Below are 10,049 nucleotides of genomic sequence, written 5' to 3' on the forward strand. Positions count from 1 at the left end.
CCAGGAGTCTTCCCTACCCATAAACATCCTGGAACTCCGTGCGATCTTTCTCACGCTCAGAGCGTTCTGCCCTCTGCTAGCGGGTCGTCAGATTCGAGTACAATCAGACAATGCGACAGCTATAGCCTATATCAATAGGCAGGGGGGCACCCGCAGCAAAGCGGCTTATCTTGAGGCCCACAAGATCCTCAGCTGGGCCGAATTGACGGGATCAGTGATATCAGCGGTACACATAGCGGAGGTAGAGAACTGGGCAGCAGACTTTCTAAGTCGCCAAGGCCTGGCTTCCGGAGAATGGTCTCTCCACCCAGATGTGTTTCTACACTCGCTGGGGCACACCAGACGTGGACCTAATGGCTTCAAGGTTGAATGCAAAGGTACCCGCGTTCATAGCCAGGTCACGCGACCCGCAGTCCATCGGCGCGGATGCTCTAGTCTGCTCCTGGCACCACTTCCGCCTGCCTTACATATTTCCACCTCTACCCCTGCTGCCGCGGGTAATCAGGAAGATCAAGGCAGAGGGAGTCCCGGTGATACTGATAGCACCGGACTGGCCCAGGCGCGCCTGGTACGCCGAATTAGTACAAATGCTCACAGACACACCGTGGCGCCTTCCTGACATCCCAGACTTGCTGACCCAAGGGCCCATTTCCCATCAGAACTCCAGAGCCCTGAAGCTGACGGCATGGCCATTGAGACCTGGGTATTAACAAGAGCGGGATTCTCCCCCGCGGTTATTTCCACCATGATCAGCGCCCGAAAGCCTGCTTCATCCCGCATTTACCACCGTACGTGGAAAATTTTCCTTTCATGGTGCAGGGAAACTAATGTCCAGCCTATACCTCTGGCCATCCCCAAAATTCTCGACTTTCTACAGTCTGGCTTGCAAGCGGGGTTGGCTCTCAGTTCCCTTAAAGGGCAGGTCTCAGCACTCTCAATCTTCTACCAATGCCGCCTGGCTCAAAAACCGCAAGTCAAGACCTTCCTCCAGGGCGTTTCCCATCTAGTTCCCCCGTACAAACGGGCGCTGGACCCATGGGACCTCAACCTCGTTCTGGACAGTCTCCAGAGGTCTCCCTTTGAACCCCTCAAGGAATCCTCCCTTGCTCTTCTGTCCTGGAAGGTAACATTCCTGGTGGCAATTACGTCCATCAGACGGGTTTCGGAGCTGGCAGCACTCTCTTGCCGCGAGCCTTTTCTGATCTTTCACCAGGGCAAGGTGGTTCTGTGCCCCCTTCCGGATTTCCTTCCAAAGGTTCTTACCCCGTTTCATTTGAACGAGGACATTGTTCTGCCTTCCTTTTGTCCACACCCAGTTCATAGGGTGGAAAGATCTCTGCATTCGTTAGACCTCGTCAGAGCTCTCAGATATTACATATCCAGGACAGCCCCCTTTAGGAAAGCGGACTCTTTGTTCGTCATTCCTGAGGGGCCTAAGAAGAGACAGGCAGCTTCAAAGGCAACTCTGGCTCGCTGGTTTCGCTCTGCGATCCAGTAAGTCTACCGCTTGCAACTCAAGCCCATTCCTAGTGGGCTGCGGGCTCATTCCATGCGAGCAGTTGGCGCTTCGTGGGCCATTCGGCATCAGGCTTCAGTGGAACAGGTGTGTAAGGCTGCGACCTGGTCTAGCCTACATACGTTTTCAAAGCATTACAGAGTCCATACCCAGGTTTCAACTGAGGCAAATCTGGGTAGGAAAATTCTGCAAACGGCAGTAGAGCACCTCTCTCAGTAGGCGCTCCAGGCTGTCTGGGACTGGTTCCTAGTCCTTGGGTTGTGTTGTCTTCTTTTATGTTTCCCACCCATGGACTGCTTTAGGATGTCCCATGGTCCTGTGTCCCCCAATAGAGAAAAACTGATTTTTTTGTACTCACTGTAAAATCGTTTTCTCTTAGCCATCATTGGGGGACACAGCACCCACCCTGTTACCCTGTTGGGCCTTGGTTCTCTCAGTACCTTATTTGGTTATGACTCTTCTTTTCTCACGTTCCTCTGTTGAGAAGTTTTTACTGGTTTTTCTCCTACTGCTTGTGCACTAAAACTGAGGCTGCCTGGCCCGGCCAGGGGGTGTATACTGCAGAGGAGGAGCTATGCTTTTGCATCTACTTAGTGTCCTCCTATGGATAGGCAGCATAACACCCATGGTCCTGTGTCCCCCAATGATGGCTAAGAGAAAACGATTTTACGGTGAGTACACCAAGATCCGTTTATCCATAAGTCAAAAAAGGCGGATATTACAAAATACCTCCCCACATGGCACACTGAACAATGCAAGACAAACAGGAGAAAAGGCAGAGTAAAGTGCAAAAGGGAACGGCTTTAATGATGACACTGGCACAAAAGGGAAAATTGGCAGACCAATCTATGGACACGTGTGAATTACAATTGTACAACTATGGCACAGCCGTATAAAGGTACAAAGCATGGGTGTGATCATAGAGCAGATACAGACCATACATGTATTCAAATGAATATAAATAACGAGTTACAGTAGGCATATCGGTAATATGTAGGGCAACAAATTATTATAACTATAAAGTGCAGTAAGGTAGAGGTGGTGGGAAAACCCCGCAAGTATATATTGCACAAAGTATTGCATGCAGCCCTACCAGCATAAAGTAACAGGATGTATCAGTATCATGAGATCATCATACCCATGAATGAGCAAACGCAGGGTCCAATAGAAAACAGCAGAGAGGTCCCCCGATACCTGGACCCCGACGTACGTTTCACAATCTTTGAAGTGTAATAATTTCATCAGGGAGGGATGTACCTTTATAGGGCTGTGCCATAGTTGTACAATTGTAATTCACACATGTGTCCATAGATTGGTCTGCCAATTTTCCCTTTTGTGCCAGTGTCATCATTAAAGCCGTTCAGTTTTTCACTTTATTCTGCATTTTCTCCTGTTTTTCACATATACTCACTAGTGATGAGTGAGCGTGCTCGCCAAAGCTCGTTGCTCAATCGAGCCTCGGAATTTGAAAATGACCGCGTTTCCCATTGACTTCCATTATTTTCGGTATTCGAGCCGCGTCTGAGCCACCCGATGCTCGATTGAGCAGTCGCGAACGCTCACCCATCATTAGTACTTACCCCTCTATTTTTTTTCTAGACACCTCCTAAAACTGTCACCTGAATCCTGTGCCAATCGCACACACTTACTGTCAGGATCCTGTAGACTTGACGTCATCTCCTCTACTCATCAAGTGATGGAGGAGGAACCCTTAAAGGGGTTGTCCATTACAAAAGCCTAAAGACTCTCAGGCCCTATACTCTCCTCCGCACTATGAACGGTGTCCCCGGGATCCTGGAATCAACATGATGCAGCCAGTTCCAGTAGATCATTTTTGGCCATGAGCTTACAGTTGTGCTCAAAAGTTTACACACCCCGGCAGATTTTTTGCTTTCTTGGCATTTATTCAGAGAAGGAAGGATAACACAAAATCTTTTTTCCACTCACGGTTAGTGGTTGGGTGAAGCCATTTATTGTCAAACTACTGTGTTTTCTATTTTTAAATCCTAATGACAACCAAAAACATCGAAATGATCCTGATCAAAAGTTCACATACCCTGGAGATTTTGGCCTGGTAACATGCACAGAAGTTGACACAAATGGATTTGTATGGCTAATAAAGGTAACATCCTCACCTGTGACTTATTTGCTTGTAATCGGTGTGTGCATAAAAGCTGAGTGAGTTTCTGGGATCCAGACAGACTCTTGAATCTTTCTTCCAGCCACTGACATTTCTGGATTGTGAGTCATGGAGAAAGCAAAAGAATTGTCAAAGGATCTATGGGAAAAGATAGTTGAACTGTATAAAACAGGAAAGGGATAGAAAAAGATATCCAAGGAATTGATAATGCCAGTCAGCAGTGTTCAACTTGTGATTACCAAATGGAAAATCAGAGGCTCTGTAAAAACCAAACCATGATCAGGTAGATTTGAGAACTCCTCCTGAACTTCCTAGATTTAACAGGATGGTCTGCATGGTTATAAGTCTATATACAAAGTGCCCAAAAAATGTATAATTTCCCCACATTAGTGGTAGAGCTTCAAAGTCATAATTTAACACCAGGTTTGAGTAGGATACATCAAACCAATAAAGCTACAGAAATAAATTATTAAAAAATATCAATTTTTATTCAACAATTTTAATATAAAAGCTGTATAAAATTCATTTCAGGAAATACCACATTATAACAACCAGAGACGCTGACTGAAGTAATTTGAATACAATTTTATAAAATGTGGTGGTTAAAGGCAACAGTGATCCATAATAGGGCAAGAAAAAATAAAATAAATTAAATTAAATTAAATTAGTGAATTATAACTGCATAAGAACATATATGTATTTAATACCATGTAAAAATTGCTAATTGCAAATAAAAATAGATAGTAACATATATGCATATATACAAGTCATAAAGTGCACAATGCTAATAGATCACAGCATAATCGGTAATAAAGTGAATAGTGCTTAAAGTACCAGCAATGTGCTCTAGCAGAGTGCATCCAACGGGACGGGACGTTGATTGAATTTAATACTGAACAGGTATTCCCTCCTCTTTGCTTTTCCTATGCTGTCTGATTAAATATAATGGTATTTTTACCTGGAGCAGGGTTGAGCATGATTATCGGCATATCTTAGTAGTTAAATGTGGTGGTTTGAATCTGGTGGTCCACATATGGCACATAGCACTTTTTTGGTTGTGACGGGACGTTGATTGAATTTAATACTGAACAGGTATTCCCTCCTCTTTGCTTTTCCTATGCTGTCTGATTAAATATAATGGTATTTTTACCTGGAGCAGGGTTGAGCATGATTATCGGCATATCTTAGTAGTTAAATGTGGTGGTTTGAATCTGGTGGTCCACATATGGCACATAGCACTTTTTTGGATGCACTCTGCTAGAGCACATTGCTGGTACTTTAAGCACTATTCACTTTATTACCGATTATGCTGTGATCTATTAGCATTGTGCACTTTATGACTTGTATATATGCATATATGTTACTATCTATTTTTATTTGCAATTAGCAATTTTTACATGGTATTAAATACATATATGTTCTTATGCAGTTATAATTCACTAATTTAATTTAATTTAATTTATTTTATTTTTTCTTGCCCTATTATGGATCACTGTTGCCTTTAACCACCACATTTTATAAAATTGTATTCAAATTACTTCAGTCAGCGTCTCTGGTTGTTATAATGTGGTATTTCCTGAAATGAATTTTATACAGCTTTTATATTAAAATTGTTGAATAAAAATTGATATTTTTTAATAATTTATTTCTGTAGCTTTATTGGTTTGATGTATCCTACTCAAACCTGGTGTTAAATTATGGTTATAAGTCTAGTCATACTTCAGATGTAGACCTGGGAAATAATCAAAAATGAGCAAACGTTCCCATCAGGAAAACAAAGAGCGAAGAAAATCCAACAATTTTGATCCTAAGGGGGGCCTGAAGCTTAGTAGACCAAAGAACCATTTGGCCCATATGAGACTAATACTATGGTAGATACAGTATATAGATGATAGTTGGGGATTCTGTTGGAGTTTTTTCCACTGGGGCTTGGAAGCTTCAAATTACTCCACTGGTTTCATCATATCTATCTACCAAGCATTTCAATTGCCTCAATGCAAAATCTCCAGTGGGTCCCCTGATTATCACAGGTCTCCAATAGTGTTGGCTTTCTTATATGGGCCAAGGGGACCTTTTGAGCCCACCCAGACTCCAAGGTACCACTATGACCCCTGTATCCACTACAGTTTGGTCCAATTAATCACATTATCAGGGACCTATCAATGAATAAAAAATAATGGTGTCATCCTAATGTGACCTTCTCTAAACTCTTGACTGAACACGTCCAACTGTTCAATGTTTCAGGACTTGTTTCACAACTTTCTGTTCTCGAACAAGGAGCTAAATGGCAAAATCACATCAGGTGTTTGATCAATGAATCACCCAATAAATTTCGGGGTTCATTTAGATTTGGTATTTAAACAGGCCTCCTCATCATGAGACTAAGATGACGCCTAACAATTGATCAACAGTACCTTGCTTTGCAAGTCTTCAAGCAGGATGTTCTCAGACAGAAGTGGCCACTGAGCTTAGAGTGTCATCAGCAGGTTGGACAGAGAGACAGAGAGACTGGAAGAGCCACAGAAAGGTAGGGAAGTGGACGTAATTTGGCCACATCCCACACTGATGACCGCTTAATTGTGAACAATGCCCTTGATGAATACCACACAACTCCAGACACATGTAATAGAGGTGAGAGACACCAAGTGTCACGTCAGACAATGTAAAGCCATTTACATCAGCGTGTTCTGCGTGCTAGACATCCTGCAAGGTACCTGACCACACCACCAGGCACAGGTGTCATCTATGTTGGACGAGGGACCGGTGGGCTCAGTGCTGTTCACTGATGAAAGTTGATTCCCACACAGCAGAAATGATGGCCGCCAATGATGTTAGAGACGTCAATGAGTGAGCGCTGTGCATTAGCCACTGTTGTCACCTGACAAGCCTTTGGTGGTGTTACAGTGGGGGCCGGTGTGTCTAGTCAGTACAGAACGGCCCTACGCTGTGTGATAGTACAGTGACAGCTCCTACTACTGGAATAACATCATTAATCCAGTCATTGTGCCTCTGCATGAACAGCACAAGACTAATGTCATCTTCATGGACCACAATGCTCCACACCATCGAGGTCATATCATTAGGGAGCGGCTGCTGGGGGATCTCAAATGGAGCGGCTGCACTTTCTCCAGATCTGAATCCCATAGAAATCCTATGGGATCAGCTGTGTCGCCATGTAGAGGCCGTAACTCTTTACCCCAGAACATCAATGACCTGAGGGCCGCCCTTCAAGAAGAGTGAGATACCATGCCTCCGCAGACAGTAACTCCACTTGGGACCAGCAGGAGGCATCGTTGTCAGCTGGAATTGATGCTCAAAACCACATGACAAGTTATTTAGACACTGACTTTTTTTTGGGGGGGGTATACCCAGCACTGTTGGCGTTTGTTTCAATAAATAGTTTGAGATGAGGAAATCACCATTACATGCTTTTCCTTTAACCACTTCACCACCGATAACATTCCAGTGCGTTCTAAATCATGAAGGAATAATCACCGCCAGCTGTTGTGGTGAGTGGGTGGTGATCCCCGCACCTCTGCTGATTTGAACAGCAGACGTGTGCCTCACAGGTGCAGGTGGATCCGCGATCCACCCGCGCCTGTTAACCCCTTAAATCTCCCTGTCAATATGTGACAGCGTGATTTAAAGAACCACCTTTCCCCGCCGCCATTGGAGACCTTGTGACGTGATCACGGGGAGCCGATGGTTCCAATGGTTGCTATGGTAGCACAGGGTCATGTGATGACTCCTGTCGCTATAATGATGTAGTTCCTCTTAGGGCTCTTGTCCACTTGTGTACCACTTCCGATGAGAGAGCATAGGAAGCGATATGCTAATGACCCTCTGCTGCACGTGTCAGCCGAGGGTCATGCGACTGTAATGCAATCTTGCAATCGCATCACAGGTGCGGAGAAGAGGGAGGGAGCACTTTCTCTCCATCTCCTCCGCTGTCTGCCTCTGCGTGCACCGCACTGCAGTCGCATAACATGCAAGTGCAGTGCGATGTTTCACATGCTCCCATAGGCTTGTATGGGGGTGCGTGAGCCGAGACTAGCTACCAAACGTAGCATGCTGCGATTGCACCGAGAGCATGATTCGTGCCGTAGAAAATTAAGCAAGAGGACACTGTCCCATAGATTAACACTGGTGCGAGTGCGATATTTTTATTTTTGAAAATCGCAAGTGGACATGAGTCCTTACAGCCGGCAGAGCAGCCGCTGTAACAAGAATGCAGCATTTCTCCTGATCAGAGCGAGATCAGGAGAAATGAATAAGTGATCAGACTGCTGATACTTATAGTCCCCTAGAGGGACAAGTAAAAGTAAAAAAAAAAAGTTTAAAAAAAGTTATAAAAATAAAAAAAACAAAAAGTAAATGTTCAAATCACCCCCCATTCGCCCCATTGAAAATTAAAGTGTTAGCAAATATGTGTTTATATATTTTTTTTATCACAGCATTCAGAAACGCCCGATCTATCAAAATATGAAATCAATTAATCTGATCAGTAAACGGCGTGGTGGCAAAAAAAATTCCAAATGGCAAAATTATGTTTTTTGATCGTTGCAGATTTTGTGCAAAATGCAATAAAGGTCGATCAAAACGCAGTATCTACAGAAAAATGGTAGAATTACAAATGTCAGCTCGAGACGCAAATAATAAGCCATCACTGAGCCCATATACCGAAAAGTGAGAACGCTACAGGTCATGGAAAATGGTGCAAAAAGTGCGCCACTTTTATGGGACAAACTTCAGAATTTTTTTTAACCCCTTAGGCTAGTTTCATACTTGCGCTGGGCGAAATTCGCTGGGTCCGTTGCTGCGTCGTTTTGACGCATCCGTTATTTTTGTGGTGTCAACGGATGCAACGGATCCGTTATTTCACAGGAATCCGTTAGCTGATTCCTGTGAAATAACGGACCTGTTGCATCTGTTTGGCGTCCATCTAACGGAATGCGTTGGCTCTGGTTTTTTTTGTTTTTTTTTCGTTTTTTTCATTCTGGGCATGCTCAGTAGAAATTAGCGAAATCCAGCAGCGGATTCCGTTGTAAAGCACTTTGCAATGGAATCCGCTACCATAGGGAGCCATTATACATTTTAACGGAAACAACGGAATTCGCTGGTCGGCGTCATTTTGACGCAAGCAAATAACGTTACATTCAGCGTACAAGCAACGGAGCGTCGGCCAACGGAAGCAACGCAGGTACTTTTGGCACAATCCGTCATCAATGCAAGTCTATGGGAAACAGAGGAATCCGTTAACGGATTCCGCTGATTCTCAAGACAGTGGATTGCGCCAAAACAAAAAAAAACGGAAGTGTGAAAGTACCCTTAGTTAAAAGTAAACCTATACATGTTTGGTGTCTATGACCTCGCACCAACCTCAGGCATCACAGCAACACACCAGTTTACCATATAGTGAACACGGTAAATAAAATACACCAATACCAATAGTGCAATTGCATTTTTTTTTGCAGTTTTTCCGCACTTGGAATTTTTTGCCGTTTTCCAGTACACTATATGGTAAAACCTATGGTGTCATTTAAAAGTACAACTCGTCCCGCAAAAAACAAGCCCTTATATGTCAAGATTGACAGAAAAATAATAAAAGTTACGGCTCTTGGAAGAAGGGGAGCAAAGAAAAACAAAAAACGTAAAATTAAAAATTGACAAGGGGTATATGGGTTAAGGCCTGAACTTTTTAGGTTTTACGTAAATTTCGCCAGAAAGCCAAATATACCAAGCGTTCGCTCATCGCTAATACAGAGTGAGGATCTGCAGCTGCAGAATATTACTGATTCTTAACAAAAGTATTTGTCAGAAGTGGGATTCGAACCCACGCCTCCAGGGGAGACTGCGACCTGAACGCAGCGCCTTAGACCGCTCGGCCATCCTGACTTGTCATGCACACCCAGCAGAGCAGCTTTCAGCAGGAGGCGGCAGCAGGAGCTGCACTCTGTCTTCTGTCTCCTGATATACCGTCATGAATACAGATCCATCATTCATTTCATCACGATCCCGCACACCAGCCACAGCAGAGACCACAGGAGATCAGGGAGACTACATCTATGGCTGCTGATCCCCAACAATCCTCATCAGCCCCAGTGGCCTAATGGATAAGGCACTGGCCTCCTAAGCCAGGGATTGTGGGTTCGAGTCCCATCTGGGGTGGTAAATCAGTTTTTACTCCCTATATTATTTTATTTTGTATTTTAAGCCGTTGTATCATTCTGCGTTGAATTTCATGTAGATATTTTTAGTTTATGTCATTCGGTAATATTTCTGGGCTAACATTAGATGAATGGTATGAATACTGAGATATCAGGGGTGCTGCTGCTCTCTGGTGGTAGAAAAGTGAACTGCATGGAAAGAAGGAGCATTGCTGTAGGGAGAGAT

General features: G+C 44.0%; 2 non-coding genes across 2 annotated transcripts; one reads left to right on the forward strand and one right to left on the reverse strand.

Moving 5' to 3' along the window:
- Positions 1 to 9,468: 9,468 nt before the first annotated feature.
- TRNAL-CAG (transfer RNA leucine (anticodon CAG)) lies at positions 9,469 to 9,551 on the reverse strand. Its single transcript has one exon. It is a non-coding gene; the product is annotated as a tRNA-Leu (tRNA).
- Positions 9,552 to 9,751: 200 nt separating this feature from the next.
- TRNAR-CCU (transfer RNA arginine (anticodon CCU)) lies at positions 9,752 to 9,824 on the forward strand. The gene has a single exon. It is a non-coding gene; the product is annotated as a tRNA-Arg (tRNA).
- The last annotated feature ends 225 nt before the right edge of the window (positions 9,825 to 10,049 follow it).

This window comes from Anomaloglossus baeobatrachus, chromosome 11 (assembly GCF_048569485.1).
Source record: "Anomaloglossus baeobatrachus isolate aAnoBae1 chromosome 11, aAnoBae1.hap1, whole genome shotgun sequence".
NCBI classification, from domain to species: domain Eukaryota; kingdom Metazoa; phylum Chordata; class Amphibia; order Anura; family Aromobatidae; genus Anomaloglossus; species Anomaloglossus baeobatrachus.